Raw genomic sequence first — 26,763 nt, 5'->3', positions numbered from 1 at the left:
CTTTGCAATCCTCGATGCCTGGAAGAACTTCTGTGTGAAACATGAAGTAGATCTTTTATCACTTTGGTTCTTGCCTGAGATGGTAAAAAAAAATGTTAATATACATAAAAGTCAGCACTTGAACAACTTCTTACAAAACATTGCAGTCGATTGGTCAATTAATTAGAGGGAGGGGAGCTGTGTGTTTCCCTCACTAACACTTGACAAGGAGACAGGACCAGGACGAGTGGCATTCACGATTGAGAGAAACTATTTCAATCTTAGAAAAGGAAATAGTGGTTAGGTTACAGCCCACAGTTGCCTTTTGGTCTGGATAAAGAGCAAATTGTGGTGAAAATGCACCACGTGGAAATTCCAAAGCTTGGCAGGAGGTAGTCCTGAGTCTGAGTGAAAAGCATATATTCAGCTTCAAAACATTATTATAAAATTATTTTTCGTCAATGCAGAATGCTCCAAGGGACTCCTCAAGTCGGAAAATGCCAAGCATGACAACGTAGGTTTGCTCAGCAGTCAGAGGGGCCTGTAATGCTGTCCAACTACATTCTGCACACAGTGGAAAAAAAAAATAACCACATCCTTTCCTTCCTAATCTGATGAATCCTTGTCATAAATCCTGCCCTGGCAGTCAGTGGGGTGGCCGCTGGCGAAGGGCAAAGAGGAGGGAGCCACTTTACAAGGGCCAGTGGAGACAGCAGGCCGCCAAGCCCTCTGCAAGAGGCCAGTAAATCAACAGTCTTTGGAAGCTGTGTGCACATGACACGACTCCACCTCCATAATCTCCTGGAGAGTGGGTCAGATGACAGGTGAACATGAGCAGGAAAAGAGTGTCCTGGGTCAACTTGTAAGATCGTGGGACCTGGGCAATAAAGGAACAGTAAAGATTTTGCAAACTCTTCCAAGCCCTTCTGCAAGCCAGTAGGGAACCCCATGCTGCATCCTAAGAAACACCCAGGATCATTGACAGCAAAAATCTCTAGCAGTTACTTGCTCATATTCTGAAGAGAAGGCCCATTCAGAAAACAAAGAGGTTCTATGAGTCTGCCTGGGTTACCATAACAAAATACCACAGGCTGAGTGGTTTCAACAACCGAGATGCATGTTCTCATAACGCTGGAAGCTGCAAGGCACAGATCATGGTCCTGCTGCATCGTTTGCTGGCATTGTTTCTCTCCTTGTATTGTGAAACACCTACACTCGCATGGCAAAGGGAAGAAGTTCTCTGACATCTTCTTAAAAAGGCACTTACCCTATTGTACCAGAGTCCCACTTTTATGACCTCATTTAACCTTAGTGACCTCCATAAAGTCTGTGGCACCAAATACAGTCAAAATAGGAGTTGGGATATCAACACACAAATGTTGGAAGAGTGCAAACATTTAGCTCAGAATCTAAGAACTCTGTAAAATGAACTCCAATAAGGAATGCTAACAGCCGTTGCCGCCATCCAGCAGTGACACTAAAATGACAAGGAACACTCTCGAGGGCCTGGAAGAACAGGAACTGCCAGAGCAACCGGAACACACACCCCACGAACACACGAATACACACACCAACGAACGAACGAGTGAACGAAAGGCCGAACGAATAAGGGCTTTATTGCCGAAAGCGGGATGCTTAAATACAGTTCTCCACCAATCACTTCACCTGTGGGTCCACAGGGCGCTACCTGATAGGCCAGTAGCAATGACATAATTGCAGTGAGGGCATCAGCCTATCCCCGTGACTTCCTGTTTGTCTACTGGTGGGACCAACCCCGCCTCCTGGCCCTCAGCCAGCCACCATCTTGCGATCGCCTATCATATGCACGGGGTCGGCTGCTCCCCACAAGCCGTTATTGCATTAAGCAAAACCCTGGAGAGTGGCTCATCGGACAACCACTTGTGATGAGGATAGCAATCAAGGAAAACAAAGTGAAAGTGTCATCAGATCTAGGCCATGAAGAAGGAAGAACTCACTCATCAGAAAACCAGAGACAGAGACCACATAGGATGGATGTATAGGGCACAGATCTGGAGTGAGGCTCATTGGCTTTACTTCCTGCTTCTATTCCTTTTAGTTCAGGGATCCCAAACAAGCATTATCACTACTACAAGCCTCAGTTGCAAAATATTGAAAAAAATATAGAGTTTGTTTCACAGTTGTTGAAGATGAAAAGATTACCTGTTACTCAGTTTATGAAATAGTATGTCCTTATGTACCTTATCCTACAGTACAAATAACATGAACTCTCCCTCTTACCTGCCATCACAAACCTAGCAGCACAGCACACTATAGCACACTGGATATTCGCCCTGACCACCAGGCTCAGCATCACAGGAGGGGAGCTTAGGACTGCCCAGCAAAATCTCTAAATTCAGGGTTTGTTCTTACTGAATGTGCATTACCTTTGCACCATCACGAAGTAGAAAAGTAAGTATAAGTGGAACCCACTGCAAGGTGGAAACCAACAACTCACCAAATGCTGATGCAGGCATGGCCAGGGTCTGAGCCTACACCTCCCCATTTAGAAAGTGGATATTTGTGTGGGGAAAATGGAGAGATTCGATGTCACTGGAACTTAGGGAACATCAAACAGAGGACAAAGACATGGATGAACTGAGACTGGAAGTCCATCTGTTGCCACCGCAATGAGCCTGAACTCTGTTTTCTGAGTTATAGAGAGCCCTTGGAAGACCTGCAGCCAAAGAGGAACATACAGAAGCCTGGATTTGGGGATGTGTCCTCTGGTGCTGAGTGAGTCAGTGACTGGAGAGAGGCAGAGGAGGGATGCAGAGCAAGGCTCAGGGGTCGTAGAGACGCATGCAGGAAGTCCATCCCCAGAACCACCTGGAAGTCACCTCATAGAGTCAACTGGACTCTCCTGACACACAGTCCTGTGCTCAGGCCTGTAGCTAAGGCTCTAGTTCCCACCCCAATCTCCTCAGAAGCTCTTGGTAACACACTTCTCTAGTGTCTGCCCAACACCGCTCAGTAGGAACTCTGTGCTCCAACAGACCAAAGGGTCTTTCTGGGAAGAATGAACCTCAACTGCACTTCTTGCCTTTGCTCTCATGGGACTTTATTACTTCAATTTGATTTGTTTCTTTCTTTCTAGCACCGTATGACCTATGGTAAACCATGTCAAATTTGTAGACATTATTTCATATGCATACCACCAATCTCCTAGGTGTATTGTAAGGAAAGATGAACGCACCAGCAATTGTCTTGCATATTTGCTGCCATTTGCCTGTATAATACCCAGAGTTTCTGTTCCAGATCTCCCAGCCTGCAGGGTCACACTGACCTCTATGGCACATCTCCTCACTCTACTCTCAGAAGTTTCCTACGTTAAGGTGTTCTGGCCACATTGTTCCCCTCGTTTTCACATCACAACCTTGTCCCTCGTGGAGCATACAGCTCTCACTCTAGTGTCTCCTCTGCATGTCACATGTGAGATTCTAGATTTTAACTAGGCAAGTGTCAAAACAAGGTTAGGCTATAAACAACGTAACACCAAAATTCACCCACCCAACACACTGAAGTCTACAGCCTGTTCTAATAACCCTTTGTTCCTGCCAACAGCTCCTGATGCCTGAACCACAAAGACACAGATCCAAGAAAAATCTCCCAATAATATGACTAGTCATATACGATTATGGCCCAACACCAAAACATAAGCTAAGACAATGAAAGTTTTCTATGAAGAATACTATTTGGAAGCAACAAAATCAAGCTAGAAAAATTAAGATGTAAAATGGAAGCATTTTATGCCTATGAAATCAAGAGCCATTGAGGAAAATATAAGATTGAAGCCCTGTGGTTATGCAAAATTGTAAGAAACAAAAAGATATAGTAATAAAAATTATATTTGTGTACAACTTTCTATGTATCATCTACTGGACTAAATATTGTCCGTGAACTATCTTACTTATTAAAAAACAGTGAATGGGCACTATTATTAGTCTATAGAAAGAAGAAATTGAATCACAGAATATCTAAGGTCTATAAGCTCCCCCAAGGGCCTTATTGCTTTCCCAGCTCTTCAAAATAAATCTTCATGCTAGCCCCTATGGGCACTCTCACACAACTTAGTGCGGAATCAGTGAATCACTGCTCCTTATAACAGAGACTGATAGCACTCTGGCCAGTACTCAGGACAGGGAAGATGTGCTCAAAGGAGAGGACAGGAGGAAGTACCCATCACACAGTTCAGACAAGCCTTCCTGACGGGCGTGGAGGGCTCAAGCATTCTCCCGAGTTACGAGGGTTTGTGCTTTGCTATGCCTGACCATAAGCTGTCTACTCTCATTAATGATTTTTTTCTTCTGCAAAAAGCAAAGATTTTGACTTCCAGTGTTGCTTAGGCTCTCACAAACAACATGGGGGTTCCTTTACAGAAACCATCCTGTTGGCTCTGTTCCAAGTGTCAATGACTCACCCATGTACATAGAATCCTCCAGAACTTTCCAGAGGCATCAGAGCTCAGAGGTGTAATGTGAGAATCACCAGAGGAGTCAGTAAATCTCTGCCTGGTGGCAAATACTTCCCTTTACTTTTTCCCTTATAAAAGCAAATGTCCCCAGTCTCATCTCACAAGTGCTCTCGAAATGGATTCCTTGCTTTGATTATTTTCTTTAGTTCAAGCCAAAAGAAGAGAGACAGAGACAGAGAACAAGGAACTATGTCAAAGAGTACATGTCAGAAAATCAGGAACTCTGCTTTCTCTGGTATTTCCTTATTTGATGATTGAAATGTGTATTTTAAATGGCCCCCCAAATGGTTAGGCAGTGGGTGCCATTGCCAAGAAGTCCGCTTCTGAGCATGTGTGTAGGCTTGAGGCATTCATCTGGGATCCAGGCCCCCTCAGATAGCTATCCATGAGGAACAACATTGGGCCATCCCTCCGAAATACAGCCTAACTGAGGATTCATCGGTGAGGTCGACCTCAAAAGAAACTGCTTCTGAAGGACTGGGCTGGGCTAGAAAAATGATTCCTGAGCTTAGAAAATGGCAGTTGCTGGGATTGGTCAGGCTGGAAAATCTTTAAAGTTTAAAGTAGCAAGAAGGAAACTAATTGAGTCCTAAAATCCATGGAGCCAAAATCATGCGATGAATACCAGAGAAGGAACAAGCAAATAGAGGCTCAACTGAGAAGAAGTTAAAAAAAGGGGGGGGGGGTGAAAATAAAGGTTTTCACAGTTATTTGCTATGCAGTGTTTTGCAAACACTTTCAGCAAATAAATTCTTTTTATGAATAAAAACACACCTTAACACCTAAAGATGTTTTAAATACATTACACTAGTAAATTAGTAGTTATTAATTATAATGAAAATAGTTAGGAATAATTAATTAGAAGTTAATTTTTTTAAGATTTATTTATTTTTATTGGATAGTCAGATATACAGAGAGAAAGTGAGACAAAAAGAAACACCTTCTATCCTCTGGTTCACTCCCCAGGTGGCTGCAATGGCCAGAGCTGGGCTCAGGCCCAGGCGTGAGGAGCGTCTTCTGGGTCTCCCATACAGATGCTGGGTCCCAAGGATTTGAGGTGTCCTCAACTACTATCCCTGGCCACAAGCAGAGAGCAGAAAGGGAAGTGGAGCAGCTGGGACACGATTTGGCACCCATGTGGGATCCCAATGCATGCAAAACGAGGACTTCAGCTATTAGGCTACTGTGCTAGACCCAAGTTTTTGAGATAAAAATCTGAAATGAAAATGTACAGTTGCAGTTTTATATCCTTCTCAGTATCCAATTTATTTTAGGATTTTGATTTACTTCTGTAGTTTGAAAAAGAAAATATTCTTCAGAAATAGATGTTACAATTGATAAATGTTCTTTTGACCAATTGCTGTGCACTGAGGACAATCTTCAACTAGACAACAATGATAAGAAAAAGCATTACTCTGACATTTGCAGAAATGGAAGATATGAACATCTAGCTTTGTGATCAAAATGTCCACATGCCATAGCAGTGCGTAGGTTCAAGTGCTAGATCCCTCCTTCACATTCTTGTCAGTTACATCCTGGGAGGCAGGTGTTGGTTTGGGGACTGGGATTCCTTTATACCCAGGTGGAGATTAAAACTGAGTTCTGAGTTCCCGGCTTCAGCCTAGTCCAGCTCCAGCTATTGCAGGCATTTGGGAGTGAACCAGCAAATGAGAACACATTCTCTCTCTCTCTCTCTAAACATATCATGTAACAAACTAAATTGACATAATCACTAAAGGAAAAATTTGATTTTAAAATCCTCTGATAAGATCATCAATGTACAATTCATTTCACAGATATTTCAGACTGTCATGGGCTGAAAGCATGAGGCGACCAACCTATCTTCAGAATTCTTTCTGTAGAGAGTGAGGGAAAAGAATCAGAGACAGGTGAGCATGGGCAAGCCATTGAACAATCTAAGTTCAAAAGAAAGGAAATACCTAAACTATGTCATCGAACAGCTTTAAGGGGTAGTAGAAGGAAGCAAAAAGTCAAGACGAGTCAAGATGTGTCATTTACTGACAATATGACTTCAGGGAAATTGTCTGAAATCTATGACCCTAGGTTCTCACCTCTAAAACTGGGAAAATAATTATATTGCTTTGGATTCCATACAAGAAATGATGTGCCATCTGGGCACTAAATGACTGCGAGCAGAGCTGGAGTGGCACTGTTTGCAGAGGTGGGGACATAGATGCCCACTTGTCTTCTCTGTGGACCCTGAAAAAGATTGAAGAGCGGCCCTTCTCAGGTGGGAAAGTGAGGGACATAAGAGCAGAACTCACATGGTTCTACCTGTCCTCGTGGGAACTACTACCCCAGTGGAAAACAATCAAGCCCACTGGGGAAGAGCTGGAGAGCATGGAAGCTGAGTTCATAATGCCCAAAAGGAGTTAGCAGTAAACAGAGGACCTCACACACCACAGTGCATCACTCTTCTGGGATTCCTCTCAGTATAGATTCTGCAGCTACACCATTCTGGAAGTCTGAAAGAGTGATAGCATTCCCCCGGAGCAAGAAGACAGGCAGCAGATCAAGCAGGAAGAGCAGCATTCCAGGGTGTATCTACTGGGGCTTGACCCAACCCCCAGTCTTACACAACCAGAAGGAAGTTCTGGGCACCTTGTCCCTGTTGCATATTAAAGTTATATATTCTCTGGTCACTTCCAAAATTAAAGCTTTTGATTGTCCCCTACTCATATGATTCCTAGAAAACAAACAAAAAAACCAGGATTCGTATATTTCACCCCATCAGGATCTCCTCTTTGCCAAGTACCATGATTTCCCCTTTTATTCTATGCTGCTTACCATTGCCAAGTCTAATTTATGATTAGAGATGGCCAGGATGAAATGGAAGAGTAGATCATTTGGGGAGAGAAATCATGTCCCAAAAACCTCAGCCTTTCCCACAGCATGCAAGAGGAAAGCACCTTGCTTGAGTCCCAGGGATCCTTTACCAGTCTGTGTCTCAGCCACAAGAACCGTGGGTGAAGGCAAGCTGCTTCTTGCTGGAATAATATGTCAGCGGGCAGAGTTTACACCCCCTCCTTATGAAAAAGACCATCAATTCACAGAAATCATTGTCCTTGTGACACAGAGCCATAATGAATTATCATGACTCAGATGCCTACAAGTGAATGATTAGGGCCCCATCAACTCTGTCATTTTAAAAAGAAAGGGTTGGATGGTACTTCAACACAGGTATGACAGGCAGAGAAGAGCAAACACACTGGAAAATAAGAGGACTCCAGAAGGTACTTGCAAGATGAAGCCTTTCTTTCTCAGAAGAAGGAAATGATGCTGTTAGAATGCTCCCCCAGCAACTGTCTGGAGCCAGTGCTACAGCAGGCTCTAACCCTTAAGGACACATCATTTCCTTAGGCATCTCAGAATATCAAACAAGCAAAACCAACTAAAAGTCTTGGGGTTATAGTTGAAGTGTTTCTGAAAGTAAATTGGTTTACTCCTACAGTATCTGTAGTGGAATCTATAGTCATGTTAACATTTATTGCAGGTACATCCAGGTTAATAATTAGTACACTACTCTCATTACACTCACTTTTCATATAAGAACGTTATAGTAACCCCCAAGGCAACACCTTGACAAAACCATTTCATTACAGTCTCTAGAAACAGATCAGGTCTTCATCTTGAACCATCTCCTCATCTGTCAATGCATGGCACTTTGGGTACTCAAAGTTGTTTGCTGAAGTGGCAGAATTTGGTTGTGTAATAATTACCCATTTCACTAAGGCACTTTCCTTAACTTCAAATTACTTATATAAGTCTATCATATCCAAATTATCAGGATGATCAGTTTCTCTATCTTGAGGGTTCATTTTTTCAGAATCATCCACAAGCCCAATGCTTAATCAAGTTAAAGGGATTGCTTCAACTTCAAGCCCTAAGTGACCCCCTGATGGCCACCAGATTGCCACCAGCATTTTCCACCTAAAGCAGTACATCCATGTCTGTTTTCGTACATATGGCCCAGGACCTTGGGGAGCATTCTGGTGCCGAAGGCACAGAACATGTGCATGCTTCACCTAGCTATGTACTTCAGGTCATCTCTCACAGTGTCTGCATCCATCTACTTTCCTCCAAGAAGGCGATGGGGAATTTGCCTGCAACTGCCTACTCCCCTGAAATGCTTTACATGATCAAATTTTATCACTTTAAATACAGTAACAAGCATACATTTATGTGTTGGGTTTTTTTTTAGAATATGTATATGTATTTTATATATTTATTTTTTTCTTTTCATTCATTCTTTCTTTTTTTTTTATTAATTACATTGCATTATGTGACACAGTCCCATATGCACTGGGATTCCCCCCACCGTTCGTGCATTTGTGCTTACTAGCCTTCTAGAACTTTTCTTGGTGCTCAATGATTACACAAACTCCTGGCTACTATGGTTCCTGTCTCTTATATACCAATGTATAAGAGTTATTTTTTCATGACTTAGACCTTAAATCTTTCCTATATTACAATAAATTTATTACAACAATGGCGTCCCATTTAGAGACCCAGCATTGCAGCAAAGCAGTTTGACCTGCCACACCAGCATCTCATATCAGAGTGCCCATTCAAGTCTCAGCTGCACTGCTTCCAAACCCCCTTCCTGTTAAGGCACCTGGGAAGACTGGGAATAATGGCCCAACTACTTGGAAGATCCAGATGGAGTTCCTGGCTCCCAGCTTTTATTCCATCTAAAGTTCACATTTCTGTGTCTTCAGATTTGCTTTTCTTTATATAGTTAAACCATTTTTTGAAATCCAACAATTATACTGTTTTTCTTTTGAGGCCCATGAAATTGTTAGATCAATTTTCTTTCATATTAAACTTCCAGATGTAGCTAAAGATACACAGAGATAACGACAAGAGAAATATATGGATAAGAGAGAAGTCGGAGTTCTCCAGTCCATTCTGCTGGATTATTTTTCTCCTCTACACAATATCATAATTCATAGCAACTCTACAGAAATGAGGCAAATCCTCTGCTTTTTAAGGTTGACTTGATATCTAAGGACCTTGATTCTTCTATGTAATTTTTGGAATACATTTATTAAAATTTTTGAAAATATCACCCTGGAATTTTAAATGAAATTATATTTAGTTTGTGAATTTTAGTAAAATGCAGCTTAAGTAATATTAACTTGTTCTATATAAGAATAAGGATTATATTATATTTAAATGTTATCTTCTATACACTCTACCAGAAATTAATATTTTTCATATAAATCTGTGTACATGTGGTTATGCTAACTCCTAGATCCTTCACTAATTTTATTGTAATGAAATTTTCTTCTGCTTTTCAGCTGATATTTGGTAATGGATGATGAAAATAAGATTAAATATATTTAAGTGAATCTGAAATCTAGCAAATTCATCTTTCTTAAATTTGAATCAACTTTTTGATTCAACTTTCTCACCTTTTCCAATAATTCATTGGATGATTTTTTTTTTCATTCTCTTCTCTACAAGCTCTCTTTGGTTTTATTCTTCCCAAGTACCTGAGTTACAGCAGATATTCCTTTGTGAGATTTTTTTCCTCTAACACTCTAAAAAGTCAAGCAGTGTTTTCAACAGCTACATGGTAAATATCAGAAGCAAAAAGAGAGACAGCCCTACATTTTCACATGGAACATGTGCTATGTGGAAGCTACAGTTATGGGCATAGAGATTGTCCGTGTCACCTAGGAGATACAGGAGCACCGCCTGGTGCAGTTGTCTGCGACACAGCATCACTGATTGCAGTCTCCAGGACTGGATGCTCACCACAGCACGCGGTCCTCTCAGGACATGCTTGATGCCACCCTGCCTTTTCCTCACAGTTCCACGGTTGTGCAGCTGTCCTCCTCTGGCTTCAGTACACACAGGTTAAAGGTCTCCAACTAGAAATGCTCACGAAAGCTGTGTGAAGTTCATTGAACTTTTGTCAGTTTTTCAGCTTGCTTTTCAAATAGCAGATGTTTCCTCTGTGCTATTCATAGCCTCCCTTGTGTTTCCACAGTGGGATGAGCCCTGTAGTGAATGACAGCTATCTCTAGCTGAAGGCAGAAATGTTATGCGCTCAACAAAAATTCACTTTGGAAAATGTCACAAATTTCAAAGCCTGTAAATGACAGAAGTGACCCTGTCTCATGGAGGTCATTTGAAATAGTCATATTTTTTCACATCGTCAAAGCTGTTCCCTGGTTCTTTTCTTATCATTTCTCAAAAAGCAGCTGGAAGGGTTCACTGGCTTCATGCAGCAGCAAACATGAGATTCCATTCTCCTCCCGGGTAAAAGAAGCCAAGAACCACTCCACTCTGCAAAGAGCAGAGCAGATGGCCATCACCAAAGCTGGCTCCCCAAGAAGGGATAGGAGGGAGGAAACCAGGAATGGGCACCGGGACATGACGCTTCCCCGGCTCTGCTAAAGCAGGCACCGGCCGCCACCTGGTTCCCATTAGAGCCCCACTTGAGTGAGGCTCACCCACCAAGGCACCTAGGTGGAAGAATGAGGCCCAGACCCTCTGAGCCTGGAGCCTGGGGAATGTTCCCAGCATATCACAATTACAGAAACATCTGTGCCCAACAGCTTTCTGCTGAACTGCTGTGAAAATGGTACAGTGTTCGATTGCTTTCAGAATTTCTCACTTTGCAGCCTAAGGCAGGGTGGTCCCAAGCCTGCTAGTGACTTGGAGTAGGAAGTGAGAAAGATCATGATTTCCAGGGACTGAAAGAGGCACAGCATGAGGCTGTGCCCTGCGAGCCTGCTGCCCAGTGGGTGTGGGCTTCAATCCACTGGCCAGTTTTTCCTTCCTGTTGCACTCCTAGCAACATTTTCTTCCTGAATTTGAAATAAAAATCACTTTATGGTGATGCATAAGAACCTTAAAAAGCTGGTCTTTGAAGAGCCAGCAACTGAATGAGAAATAATCAGTCATTAAAGGGAATTCAATCAAGGACCTGTTTTTTGGCACAGTAAACTAAGCTCCTGTCTGCAATACCAATATCTCATATGGATAGCAGTTTGAGTTCTTGGCTGCTCCATTTCTAATCCAGTTTGCTGCTAATGTACCTGGGAAAGCAGTACGAAATAATCCAAGCAGTAGGGCCCCTGCCACCCTAATAGGAGCTCCAGATGAAACTGCTGACTACAATCTGGCTCAGCCCAGGCTGTTGCAGTAAACCAGCAAATGGAAGATATTTCTACTTATCTACCTCCCTCTAACATCGCCTTTCAAATAAAAAAAACTGTAAGAAATGATTAAAGTAATATAAAATATTATTTTGAAAATGTAAGATGACAAAAATTATCATGTATTATGCTAAATGTCAGTAGATTCTTTTGTTTTAAAAGTATAGTCTAAAATAGCAGGAACCAAACTCCTCAAATGAAGAAAACATTAACATTGTCTAGTAGCTGGTCAAAAATGTAGATTTCCTGAGCTTGCTCCCCCTCATCTACTATCAGGATATGGGATGATAAAATCTTTATATTTAAAAGCTCTGGCATCCCATATTGGAGTACTGGTTCAAGTCCTGGCTGCTCCACTACACAGATAGCACCCTGCTAATACACCTGGGAAAGGTGACCTGGGATCTTGCCACCCATGCAAGAGAGCAGGATAGAGTTCCAGGCTCCTGGTTTCAGCTTGGACCATCTCCTGCTATTTCATCCATTTGGGAAGTGACCTAGCAAATAGAAGATTTCTCTCTCTCTCTCTCTCTCTTTCTCTCTCTCTCTCTCTCTCTCTCTCTCTCTCTCCCGGTCTCTCTCTCTCTTCTTCTTCCCACCTCTGCCTTCTTCTCTGTCATTCTGCCTTTCAAAAATAAATACATAAGTCTTATCTCACACTGCTGTTCAGGTGAGGCTCACTAACACTTCAGAATCACAAACCCTGGATATGAAATAACTGGTGTTAACAAAATGGATTCCACTGAACCACTCTATCGCCAGAAAATTGTTAAGGAAGTCAGTACCTACATTAAGAAAATTGGCAACAACCCTGACACAGTAGCATTTGTGCCAATCCTTAGTCGAAACAGTGACAACATGCTGGAAACAAGTGCTAATTTGCTGTAATTCAAAACATGGAAAATCACCCACAAAGATGGCAATGCCGTGGACCCACCCTGCAGGAAGCCCTGCATTGCATCCTCCCACCAACTAGACCAACTGACAAGCTTCTGCATCTGCCTCTGCAGGAACTCTACAGCATTGGTGGTGTTGGTACAGTGCCTATGGGCTGAGTGGAGACTGGTGTTCTAAACCCTGGCATGGTGGTAACCCTTGCTCCTGTCAACATCACAACTGAAGTCACGTGGGCAGTGGCTGCAGGTCCCTGTCCTGCAATCTGGTGGATGTGGCTTGGAACTTACCTCCCCATGGTCTGAGACGCAACTTCCAGACCTACACGTGGGGTGTGACCTCCAACATGACTAGAAGGTCAAGGGGAACAGGACCAAGAGAAACAGATGTGTCATATAGCCAATTACTGTGTCTTTGGCTAGGGGGAGGGGGTTTGCCAGCAGACACCCTCCTGCCCTCCCTTTTCTTTCCCCTTCAAAAGCTGTAATCTGGGCATAATAAAGCAGACATTCCTCACCAGCTTGTCCCCGGTGTTTCTTATGACCCCAAGGACACCTTTTGCCTCACCCTCGGTGACCTTGGAGCCTGCTGGCAGGAATAAATTATGAGAAAGTCAAGTCCATTGAAAAAGGGAAGCTTTGAGTTTAGCTCTTCCTGGTGACAACATCGGCTTCAACATCAAGAACCTGTCAGTCAAAGATGATCATCGTAGCAGCATGCCAGTGACACCAAAAATGACCCATCAGTGGAATCATCTGGATTTACTGCTCAGGTGATTATCCTGAACCACCTAGAACAAACCAGTATGGCCCTGGGCTGGATTGCCACACAGCTCACATCACTTGCAAGTTTGCTGAGCTGCAGGAGAAGATTGATCATTGCTCTGGAAAGAAGCTGGAAGATGGCCTAAATTTCTGAAATCTGGTGCTGCTGCCACTGTTGACATGGTTCCTGGCAAACCCACGTGTGTTAAGAGCTTTTCTGATTATCCCTACCTGGGTCATTTTACTATCCATGATATGAGACTAGACAGTTACCCTGGGTGTAATCAAAGCACTGGACAAGAAGGCTCGGATCTGGCAAGGTCAACAAGTCTGCCCAAAGAGCTCAGAAGGCTACATGAATACAATCCCTAATACCTACCACCATCAGTGGTAGAAGAATGGCCTCATATTGGCAGGCATGTTAATAACTATGCATTGTAAAACCTTCAGAACAAAACAAGAATGTTTTGTGGACCATTCATTTACTTACATATTTTTTGGTGTGGCAGTTTTAAGTTATTAGTCTTTAAAACCAATACTTTTTAATGGAAACAAGTTGACCAAAAACCTGTCACAGAATTTTGGGGCCCATTAAAACAAGTTTAATGAGAAAAAAATCAGAATCATTGATCTAGAAAATAGGCAAAAAAAACCATCCTGCTTGAATAAATTGTCTAAATCAAGCTAACTTGATTCTTCCCAGGAAATCAGGAGAAAGTGGCAAGAAGGCTGAACTTGGCAGTGGCGTGCAGCAGAGGGTCCTAGGCAGCTAGGGTGGGGAGAAGACTGCTAAACACAGAAAAGTATTGATAGATTCTTGAAAAATCATGAAAATTATACATGAGGGCAATTTATTTCATTTGTAAGACACATGTATTAAAGAAAGAGAGAGGGAGAGATCTTACATCTGTTGTCTTACTCCACAATTGGCCGCTATACCACTATATATATATGTGTGTGTGTGTATATATATATACATATAGCTACACTAGGCCAAAGCCAAGAACTTAGAGCTCCATCTAGACCTCCCAGTTGGGTGACGGGCACCCAAACACTTGGGACATCTTCAGCTGCCTTGCCAAGTGCATCAGCAGGGAGCTGGATCCAAACTAAAGCACCCACGTCTTGAACTAGCACTTATACAAGACGCTGCTGTTGAAGGAAATGGCTTAATATGCTGAGTCACAACACCAACGCCCATAAAGACATTTTTTTTTACACATAGATGTTAATACTGAATGTCATGCAAAAAAACTCTGAATAAAGAAGAAGACATACTGATGCTTGTACTTTTATATAATGACCATACATGTTTGGGAACGCTGGCCAATCAAGGCCTCTGTGGCTGTTTGCGTAACACTCCTACCTACAGTCATTGCAACTATCCTCCTGTGTTTCCAGTCAAGGGTTGTCTTGCTCCCCTTTGAAATGCTGGAATACCATATTGAAATGTGTGTTAGAGAGGTGAAACAGCTCTTTTGGTTGAAGAAGGTACTGGACCACCAAGCCATTCTACCTCCAGCTTGCGAAAGATTGAATACAATGCCCAGAAATTTTATTCCATGAAGTTAAAGAAACCTCTGTGTCTCCTGAAACATTTTGGTTCACTGCTGACAACCAGCCCATCCATCCTCCCTACCTATTCCAGCTCCATCCTGAACAATCCTGTAAGCCTGAAATGAAGGCAACCAGTCCCAGGGTCACTTTAAATGTATTCCACAGCCCTCCCAAGCTCTGCCATTTTCTGTGTGCTCATAGGATTCCTATGGGAGAGAATTCAGAAGCTGGTCTTCTGGCCCTGTTTTCTGGTCCGATCCTTGGCTTTATTCACAGGCATTTGGTAGCCCTTTTGATACAGAACGAAAACCCCATGACAAAAACAAATGCCTTCCAGAGACTTCTACAACCAACAACACCCCCCTTTTAGGAATTACTCATCTCCCTGATATAAAATTTCTCATCACAGCCACGTGGCATTTGAGATGGTCTGAGTTACAGATGACATGGCACATTGCTATTTGATGAATGAGGGGGCCAAACACCAAAGCAGATTACCCATTGTGCCACGTATTTCCTCTTTGAATCAGGATATCCCTGATCTGGCAAAAGATAAGATACTAAAGCAGGACAGACATTTTCCTCAGAAAATAAGGATGTTTATACAGAATCACATATTTACATATTATATCCAAAATGTGCTAATAGGTTTTAGCGCATTTTCTCTTAAATCATATAGAAAACCCAGTTAAAGGCAACTGCCTTGTACCCATACAAGTGTTACCCTGCTGGGAAAAAAAGCAGCCAAAGTTGGTAGGCATTCTGGCCTAGTTAATGCCAAATTTGTGTCAACTACACCAGTGTGCCACAATAATTGCCTGTTCCTTTTTTCTTTTTCTTTTTTTTTTCTTTTCCTTTAAAAATACATGAGAAAAGGCAGAGCACACTGGGACAGGACAGATTTCCAGAGGAATGGGGTCTGGGGATACATTGGAGTGGGAGCAGCTGAGGGCATGTTTGACAACAGAGGAATGACTTCTGAGGTCTTCCATGGACTGAGCCACTACAGTCACAGGTGGGCAAGAGGTTTGGAGACCAAGAGGGCATGTTAGGCCAAGGCATCCACCTACATGAGAGATCTGGGGTAGGCTATTGCCCACATCCTGCTGGTACACTCAAAAGCTTAGGCTGGGAGACATGCCTGACAGGGTTGGGCTGCAGTGCCCTCCCATGAGTGTCAGAACGGGGTTGGGCCACATCAGGCTTGGCCACAGCACCCACTAGAATGCAAGAGAGCCATGTCTGAGAATAGATTCTGTGGGGAAAATATGGGTTCACTTCTGTGGGACTGCAGCACCCACCAATTTATGCTGACAGCTGGGGTAGCAACAGGCCTAACCAGGTTGGACAATAGAATTCAACTGACAGGAATGCACCTGATGCCACAGGGAGCTGGGGCTGAGGGGAGGCTGGGTGGGACCAGACTGCTGCACCCACCAACACATTCAAAGGCCAGGACTGAAGGCAGACCATGCCAAGCAGGGCTGTTGCACCTGTTGGCACATGTAGGACTTGGGGCTGGGAGCAGGCTTGGTAGGGGAACTTGGGGAACCCCCCTACTAGGCCTCAGTTGCTCCTTGGGATCACAAGAACCACACCACAGCTAGGAACAGGCCAGACAGGCTGGGCAGTAGCACCAGTCAACATTAGTGTGGACCAGGTCTGGGGGTCGGTCAGGTTAGGCCAGTCCACAGTACACACTGACATGAGCAAGAGCCAGGACAGGTTGCAGGATAGGCTTGGTTGGATCACAATACCCACCTGTCCAAGTGAGGGCTGTTTCTGGGAATGGGCTGGGTTGGGCTAGGCTGCAGTACCTGCTATTGAATGCCAAGACTGCAGGCCCCTCATCTCAGTCTGGGCCGCAGCACTCACTGGCATGACGCAAAACCCAGGGATAGGAGCGGACCTGCTGGGGGAACCTCCAGGACTCCCCTGCTGGGATGCTGCTTCCACAGGTGAGCATGAGAGTTGGGACTAGTGGCAGACCAGACAGAACTGGGCTGCCATACCCACTGGCATAAGAGGCAGAACAGGTGCAGACCAACTGGGCTAAGCCACTTCACCAGCAGGGGAGTGCCAAAACTGGATACAAGTCATGTCAGGCTTGATCACGGTACCTCCTGGCAGGCACAAGATCCAGGACTGGGAACATCCCTGGGAGAGGAAGTGTGGCTATTCTCCTGCTAAGCTGTACCTACTGCTGGTGAGCATGAGAACTAGGGCTGGATGTAGGTCAGCTGGGGTTACTGGGGAATACCCTGATTAGTCTGTGGAACCTATTACTGTATATGAGGATCGGGTCTGTGGTGGGCTGGCTGGACTGAACCACAGGACCCATTAGTTCATGTAAGATATGGGGCTAGGACAAAGCTGACCAGTCAGCTTCATCCACCAGTGTGTGTGTCAGCTGATACAATTGACAGACCGAATATGACCCTGCACTGGGTGGTACACACTTGAGTCAGACTTGACTCGTCTGAGAGCACTCCAACTACACCATTGGTCTCAGTCCCTGGACACAGGGAAATTTACAGCATGTGTGGTCAGACCTTGGAATGTGTGTATCGAGTCTGGGCCTGTGCAGTGAACAGTATGCCCAGATGCACACAGGGAACATGATGGCCAGCTCATTTAGGTCAGTGTAGGATGTCAACTGCTTTGTCAGAGGATGGAAAGCAGAACAGGTTGGAAAACCATCATGGCCAAGATTTGTAGCATGTTCCTGGGTCTGTGGATGGACTAAGGTGAACTTTGTCAACCAATAGACTTTGGGAAGATTTTCTCATCCCTGAAGCAATGGAACTAACAACATCTTAGAATTATCAAAACCACTCAAATAACACCCTTAGTACACTGTTCGCCACATCAAGGTCTCTTAGGTGTCATCAAATAACCAGCTCGCATCTCTATATGCTGATTTGGTTTGACAATGAGGAGCAGCTCTTCATGTTTCCCCTCAGCAGACACAAGAGGAAAAAAAAAAAAAACATTTGTCCCACCTACCTTCCTCCATGCCTGACCCTCCCTATCCTAATCAGAAGCCCACATGGGTGTGCATCTCTCTCAATTATGTAAATAATACTTAAAAAAATAATAATAAAAGGCCTGGCATGATGATCTAGTGGTGCTGCTTCGAGTCCCAGCTGCTCCACTTCCCATCCAGCTCCCTGCTTGTGTCCTGGGAAAGCAGTAGAGGATGGTCCAAAGCCTTGGGACCCTGCACCTGCATGGGAAATCTGGAGGAAGCTCCTGGCTCCTGACTTCGGATCTGCTCAGCTCTGGCCACTGCCAGCCACTTAGGAAGTAAACCAGTGGATGGAAGAGCTTTCTCTCTGTCTCTCCTTCTTTCTGTAAATCTATATTTTCAATGAAAATAAATATTTTTAAAATAGAAAATTAAACATTTTTACAATCATATAGGAAAAAAGCACAATAAAATATTCAGATTATAGCAGGTACCCAGACATTTATTTTGTTCTACAACATATGTGTAAATTTATATGTACAGTTGTTGTCATTAAAATAAAACTAAACATTACTTCTAAAGACAACCAAGATAGACTAGTAAGCAAAGGTTAAGCTATTTTTTCAAGTAACTTCACAAGTAACTTGCTCGTAAACCTGGACTTGAACTCAGATGAAATGGTTTTAGAATCCAGGTTGGTAAGCACTGTTATTCAGCCTGTCATTCTACTACGCAATACATACTAAACATCTTACTTAACCTCACCAAATACCAGCAATATCTGTAAAACAGAAACTGCCTAGCCTATGCTGAATGCTCAAAGAAAACACTAAGAAGGAGAAGCGGCAGGTGTGGGAGAAGGGGGAAGGAGGGGAGGAAAAAGGGAAGGAGAGGGAAAGGAGAAGGCTGGGAGAGAGAGAATAAAAGAAACTCTAGATGAGGATTGGCATGCTTAGACACACTGCGCATGCCCAGTTTAGAAAATGTACAAAGCTTAAGCGTAAACTAGGAAATCTGTTTTCTTCTCAGCGCTGCAAGCCCCAGAGCATCTGGTCTCATTAAAGGTGCAAAAGTCGAATATCCTATTGAAAATTCTCTTTGGTGTAGGAAATTAAGTTAAATTAAAAACATGACCTTTCTCCCAAACTAGCAAAAACGATCTCGTTCTCTGAGCATGATCGTATCCTTCAGCGATACATCAAAACCAGACGTCGCTGAGGGACTTCCACGGCTGAGCCATCAACCTCCTCCGAGACTCCCGTTTATTTGGCTCCATTCAGGCCAAGAGGATCAGATTCTGTGTAAAATCCAAAAGAAGAAGGTGATATCCGCCCAGGGAGGAGGGTCTCGGGTCTTCTCTAACATTTCACAGGCCAGCCACTCCAAGACAGAGCTGTTAGCACTGGCAAGAGGCTGGAGAGTCGCTGCTCCCACTCCTCAATTTGGGAACAACACTGGGGATCAGGAGGTGCTTACTGATCGCATCTGCAACAGAGATTGAGTTATGATTTCAAGACCCAGCTGGGAGATTCCTGGGCCCCCAAACAGGCAGTGTGGGCAAGAGTAGGAACTCAGAGATCCCAAGCAGCCTTGGCCCCTGTTCTCTACTTGGCTCTTCTTGCCCCAAACAGGCCTTGGTCTTCTTCTGCACCAAGATGCCCAGGTGCAAAAGGGATGCTGTTAGTCCCATGTTGGCAACCAACAACCACAAATCTCATGTCATCTTTAACAATTCCAATCAAGATCAAGCCTTTGAAAGCACCTTTTTGGAGTCCTGGGAAAACTGCTGGATGAAGAGTGACAGCAGTTTGAGCAAGTCAGGCGCCCCAAGCCATGACAGCCCTTGGAGAAAGCAACTGAGTACCCTGAAGCCAGCTTCCAAAGAGATACTTCCAAACACAGATGAAAGGAAAATACGTTTCAATTATTCAATATCATTAAAGACAGTCCACATTACATGGAAAACTCCAGGCCCCCAAACAGGAAAATTTTACGATCAAATTTTAATTGTCATCATTATTAAAACATACACAGTGTTACTAACTAGAACTTAATAATTTATAATGAGCTTTTCTTCTGTCAGATATGTCTTATTAACACAAATATATGAGGTAAGTATAAATATCCTCAATTTATAGATAAAGAAGCAGAAGCTCAGAGAGTTAAGTTTTTCCCAAGGTCAGACATGGAGTAAGTGGAGGAAAAAGATTCAAATCCAAGTTCTCAAAGTCTAACCACAGATTGACTTCTGCAATGCTTTGCATGGCCCATCATTGGGCGACACACACACAGATGGAAAATGTGTTTGATCAACTATATGGGATAATAAAGGATTGATAAAATTTTGCAAAAAGAGCAAAAACTTGATCAAAGCCAAGGGGTTTAAAATTAGACCTGCTGGAGTCTGGAATGCACTAAATAAATTTAAAAGGCTAGGACTGACTGCTGTGTCTAAAATATAAACACATATAATGAACAAAGATGGAGGAGAGAAGGAAACAATGAATAGAAATTAGTGATGATAAAAGAATATTTGTTTCAGACATGTTATAACATTAACTCCCCTAAATCCCTTAAAAACTATGTAATTTTTCACATAATTTAAAGATAGGTTTATTTTGGTACAAATAAATTGCATTTTTTTCCTTTTTTTATTTTGAAATGTTTCAGGCAATACAGACAAGCATAAAGTTCAATGAACCACCATAGATTTAGCAGCTTTTAACATTTTGTCATATTCACTTCATTTGAAAATATTATGTAATTTTTGAAATCATAAGTTGATATATTAATAACACATTGTGTTGAATTCATGACAAAGATTATAAAACCAGGAAAAAAGTGAGTATTATTTTGCCAGGAATATAATGTATAAGCATTTATAAATATACACCAAATAATTTGGCATCTGTACCACTTCAAGATATTTATCTATGTAAATATATACATAGACATGGAAATGTGGTATTTGCCCTTCAGAGTCTATTTTAATTCGATTGAGGTGATAATCTCCAATTCTATCCATTTTGTTGTAAACTCCAGAGTTTTGTTCTTTTTTATGGATGAATAATGTTCCATTGTGTATATGTACCACCTTTTCTTTCTCCGTTCACCACTCATGGACATCCAGTTTAATTCCATGTTTTTACTACTACAAGCAGTGCAGTAATAAATGTTGGAGTGCAGATACATCTTCCACTGATGATGTTGTTTCCTTGGGCTCTATCTCCAGAGGTGGGAAAGTAGGGTCATAAGAGAGCTGTATTTGAAGTTTGAGGAATTTCCATATTATTCAATATAATGCTTGTGCAAATGTGCATTCCCACCAATAGGGCTTCTTTTTCCCCACAATCTCACCAGCATTTGTTGTTTTGTTTTCTTTAGGGTTTGGGGTATTTGTTTTTGTTTTTACTTTTTGGTTTTTTTGATAACAGCCATTCTAGCTGCATTAAAATGATCCTCACTGCAGTTTTTATTTGCATCCCATGTGGACACAGGTTCTAGTTCCAGCGGCTCCACTTCTGATCCAGCTCCCTGTCTGTTACCTGAGAAAGCAGAGGAGGATGGCCCAAATATGCAAGCCCCTACAATCACATGGGAGGCAGGGATGAAGCTTTTGGCTCCTAGTATTGGATCAGCTCAGCTCCAGCTGCTGCAGCCATTTGTGAACCCGCACATTGAAGGTTTCTTTCTCTTCTGTGCGTGTGTATGTGTGTGCACGTGTCCTTTTCTCTCTATAAATCTACCTTTCGAATAAAAATAAATCAATCTTAAAAAAATAAAAATATCTTTTTGGAACTTTTGTTTAGTTCCTAATTGGAGTGTTTATTAGTTCTTTAAATTGTTGAGCTCCTTTCATATTCTAGATATTAAACTTTTATTGCATGCATGGCTTACATAATCCTTTAACACTTTCATTTTAAATTAAAAAAAAATCTTGGGGTGAAAATAACAGGAAGCTCTCCTCCACAGCTTAGTTCTTTTCTGGGCTTACTCCTACTGGATCAGCAGGGAAGCTAAAGTCAAAAGCAGTGACTTCCAGGAGTGTTAAAAGATACACAGCATGCACACACATGATTTCTTTTTCAAAAAATAACAATAAAAGCAAGAGAAATAAGCAATCCAAAGCACATACTAAAATACTAACATAGAGAAAACTTTTGTGGGACTACAACACATTATGCGTGAGTCTCTGTGTTTACATCTACAAAGTTTTTATCTTTTTTGAAAGGCCAAGACAGAGAGTCAGGGAAGCTAGAAGAAAAGAGGGCTCTTTCATCCCTTGATTCACTATCCAAATGGCCACAACAACAGAAGCTGAGATAGGCCAAAGCCAGGAGCCCAGAGCTTCATCTGTGTTTCTTAAATGGGTAGCAAGAACCAAAATACTTGGGCCATCAGCTTCAGCCTCCCAGGCACATTGTCAGAAAACTGAACTGGAACGTGAGGCGGGACTCGACCCAGGTACTCTGATGTGGAATCTGGGCCTCTCAAGTAGTGGGCCTCAAAATCCATGTGTGTGAATCTAACCTTGGGAGGAAAGGGCACTCAGGAAAAAAAGGGAGGATTAATTTATTAGTTTCACCCACGAATTAAAGCTACTGCGTGAAATATTGTCACATTGACAGGTTTCAAGCAGAATTCTCACTTCTGGAGGTCATAATTAATACATTCATGTTTATTCATCTGGCCCTTTGAATAGATCCATCTGCTATTCATAGAAGTCTACAATCATTAATGAATGCAATGTTCTCTGTATTTTCTATTAAAGGCTCTTTTTTAAAAAAAATAGAATTTGAGGGGCTAAATATCTTTTTTAAAAAAATCATAGATTGTATAGAGTTACTTTCCCCACATTGCAACATGCAGTGAAGTCTTAATTAGAGCCATAACTATCTGAACTATTTTGGCCTTTGATTTTATAGCACAACATGTAATTCCTATTGGTATAGTTAAGGCAGTAACTTCAGTATTTGTTAAAACTGAATAAAGTTTATAAGCCTATCAAAATACCTCTTGTTTCTTGTAAACATTTAGGAAACATATCTGAAATGTTTCTGAAAGCTAAGGTCTTAAGAGTTAGCCGAAACCAGAGACCTCATTTTGCACTGTGGTTTTTTGTGAATGAAGCCAGTCCTTAACTCAGCAAGGAGCACAATGAATACAAACATTGGAGAGGAAAGTGACATGGAAGAGGGGTCACAACAAGAGCCACTGGCCTCCTCTCACAACCATGCAAGGCCTGTTCATGTGCTGTGCTTTGTTTATTAAAGTCCCAGCAGCCCCCATTCAAAGCAGCATCTATATTGTCAAGAGATACAAGTGAGGCATGGAGTAGGAAGGAAAATTGAGGTTCCCAACCCACGGAGCAGCTCTTTGGGAATACAATCTTTATTTCTTACATCACCTCTAGGAAATTGTTTCACATCATTGTTCCTCCCACAGCATACTAATGTAATACTCATACAGTAAAAACTGGTAAATATCTGGATCATCGACTATTTTGAAGGACCACAACTCGGTCTAGAGGCCACAGAGTCTTTCAGATGAAGATAACAATAATATCAATCTCACTGAATTGTGACAATTCCGTGAGAAAATCCATGAAGCACGCTCTGTACAGTGCCTTGATTGGAATGAGAACTCTTCTTACCAGTTTTAGTTATTGTTATTATTGTTACTGATGATAGCATGGCTGTTTCAAGCAGCCTTAAATGACAACCCTTTAAAGAAGTTGGGAATGAATCAGCCTTTTGAGAGAAATTCATATCTTGATGCCTAGCTCTCTTTCGGTCAATATAATATTTGGGAGAATTTTCCATGATAGAACAACATGGGCATTGAAAATGGATGCTTTACTGTTGCCTATGCCTTTGCAAGTCATTGTGTTCCTTGACATAGATCATGTTACCTTTACAGAGTTCTCACTACTCACTATTTCCTTTCTGGTTTTCTGACTCTCACTTTAACACAATTGATTCAGAGTTTGGATTCTGCAATCCACTGACCCAGCTCTGATCAAGACATCCTGTGATTTCCAGATGTCCTCTTTTAGCCCTCATTGAAATATATTTTTCGTCTGCTGCTGCCAATTGTCCATTTCCAAATTCCTCATCTTTTTCTCTTCCTTTATAAGTGCCTCGTCATTCTCCCACCTTCTAAATGATGAGTGCTACAAAGCTCACCTTAGGAGCATTACTTCTCCATTATGTTAGGGAGCTCACAAAGCCCTATGACCCCAAAAGCATTTCATAAGCTAATGGCTCAAGCTTGAGCTCATCTTACATATCCAACTACACATGTAGCATCTCCATTTCAACAACAAACAGGTATCTCAAACTATCCAAAATCCGACTTACAATTTCCGCTTCCAAACTCAGTATCTTCCAGCTCAATAATTGGTAACTCTGTATTTGGTTGTTAAGAACAAAATTTTTGGAGATTTTACTGATTCTTACTTTTTACTTCTACCCTTTGACCCATATTGGTCATCTTTTCAATATGTAGCTTCCTCTCACCTCCAGAACTGCTCCCAGCTAAAAAGATTGAGAACTGATTGGGAGATTGCAAACACAGAATGACACAATATGATTTAATTTTACAGGGACATCTGCTTTCAGTGGCACTGAACTACAAGGGATCTATGGCAGAAGCAAAAAGCCAACCATAAGCCTATTTTGGCGAATCACACATTAGATAATACTATTTGTTGTAGTAAATGTTGTGGTACAGAGGTTTAAAAGCCAATTGGGACATCTGTGTATACCATATCAGAGTACCTGTTTTGACTTCCAGCTATTCTGTACTTCCAATCCTGATTCCTGATACTCCCCACCCCCTCCGGGAGACAGTGTATGATAGTCCAAGTGCTTGTGCTCCTGCCATGCACTTGAGAAATCAAGATAGAGTTCCTTCCCCCTGGCCTTAGCTGCTGGAGCTGTAAATGTTGTGGGCATTTGGGGAATAAACCAGGAGATGAAAGATCTGTCTCTCTGTTTCACCCTCTTTTTCCGGCATTTGGTCTTTCAAATGAAGTAATAAATCTTTAAAATAACAATACTTACTACTATATCTCTAGTACCTAGAACAGTGTCTGTTCTGTAGCAAGTGCTAAGTAAAGATTATTGAAGGAAGGAATGAATACAGAATTTGCTGATGCAAAAGGAGCTGGGGAAAGTTCAGGGTTTGTCATGACAAAAGGTAGATTAAACAAGAACATCACGTAAGTATAGGATATAGGTTTTCAATGCTTGAAAATTAGTTAATTGGTAGCTGAAGGTATGGATGGATGAATGGATAGATGCTAGACTTTAGGAAACAGATTAGAATAAAAAGGGAAAATGAAAGGGGTAACAGTGAAAATAGCCTATGGTACTGGTCACCAAAATATGCAAACAAAACAAAGCAAGAAAGCTACCTGCCCTTCAAAGCTTCCAAGCTCTTCAAAAGTCAGAATCTTACTTGATTCAAAATGTGTTTGATTGTTCAATGCTACACAAAATTGGTCATTTAAATTCAAAAACAATGGCTTATTCATATTGTAACCATGAACATTACAGACATTTGAACCAAATCTCAAAGTTATTTGACTTAATAACGCAACTTCATATGAGCAATATCTTCACCTCTAGGATCCTGTTATTTAACCCTACCACGCTTCATTTGAACCCTTCACCACTCTCAATCAGGCAGCACATTTTTTATCAGTTTTTTCAATCAGTTTGGATTTATTTGTTGAAAACACAAATACCTAAATGGTACTAAAAATCCTTTTACACTCTCAACAAATTTCTCAGCATCTTACCTAAAGGCCACTGTTTGTTTGCTTCTCTGCCTTTTAACATTCTTGGCCTAATTTTTTCCTAGTAGAGACAGAGCAGCCATCAATAGTTGCCTTGGATTAAGAGTGATAGCCAAAGCCCTGTACAATGATAGTTCAGCACTATGGACAGCAATATGTGTGTGCTGCCCCCATGTCCCCCCCCAAAATTTAAGTATGTTCCAGCTATACCCAGAATGCACCCAGATCATAACAACATGTGCTGAAAAATATCAATAACAACAGGTGAGATGTGTTGAATAGTTGCATGTGTCAAACATTGTACTAATCTTTGTTCCTATGTTTAGCCCTCTTAACAACACTGCAAGATGGGCATTACTATTTCCATTTATAGATGAAGAATCTAAGGTTCTGAATCTAAGAGATTAAGGAACTTGCCAAACATCGACAACTCCTAAGCCTTCAGAGTGGGTCCTTGATCCCTGGGCTGTGTACCCGTATCTATACCCACAAACACACATACAGTTTCCTCCTGAGAGTTCAGGGACCTTCCAACTCCCCTCCAGACAGCAACCAGAGAGAGTAAGGCCCTATCTCAAAAGAGAAAATGTGATAGCCATCATGTGCCTGCAGGGTAAGAATGAGAAAGGGATCTGAAAACAGGAAGTCCCCAGGCATTTCAAAGGTGGCTAAAGACGCCTCCTGGGCATGTAAAACACAATGAGGGGCATATTTCACTCAAAAACACTTGGATGTTTTCATTTTCACGTCTCTGATGTCTACATTTTTTCCCAACCATCACAGTTCTTTAATCAGTCCCGCAAGTATCTGAGTCAGCCAGACAAGCTACACAGCCCTTGGCCACAGAAGCACCTGGCTCCCTGAGGATATGTGTCTCATTATCTTAAGCCCTCACAGGCACTTTGATCCCACTTCTTGAACAGGCTGTGGCCACGCCATTGTACAACATCCTTCCAGACAGCATTCCACTTCTCCCAGGTCCCATCCCCGCTCCCTGACATGAAACCCTCTCCCACTTCATCTACCATTGCTCTTGGCTGCCGTATCTTTCACTGTGTCCTCCTCTCACTTTCAGAACATGTACAGAACTGTATTCTCTTCCGTGCAAGTTAGACACC

The 26,763-nt window shown here is 42.2% G+C and overlaps 1 pseudogene; it reads left to right on the top strand.

Moving 5' to 3' along the window:
• Nucleotides 1–440: 440 nt before the first annotated feature.
• LOC105941679 (elongation factor 1-alpha 1-like) lies at nucleotides 441–13,678 on the top strand (annotated as a pseudogene).
• Nucleotides 13,679–26,763: the final 13,085 nt, after the last annotated feature.

This window comes from Ochotona princeps, chromosome 8 (assembly GCF_030435755.1).
Source record: "Ochotona princeps isolate mOchPri1 chromosome 8, mOchPri1.hap1, whole genome shotgun sequence".
NCBI lineage: Eukaryota > Metazoa > Chordata > Mammalia > Lagomorpha > Ochotonidae > Ochotona > Ochotona princeps.
This window is presented reverse-complemented; position numbering and strand designations above follow the sequence as displayed.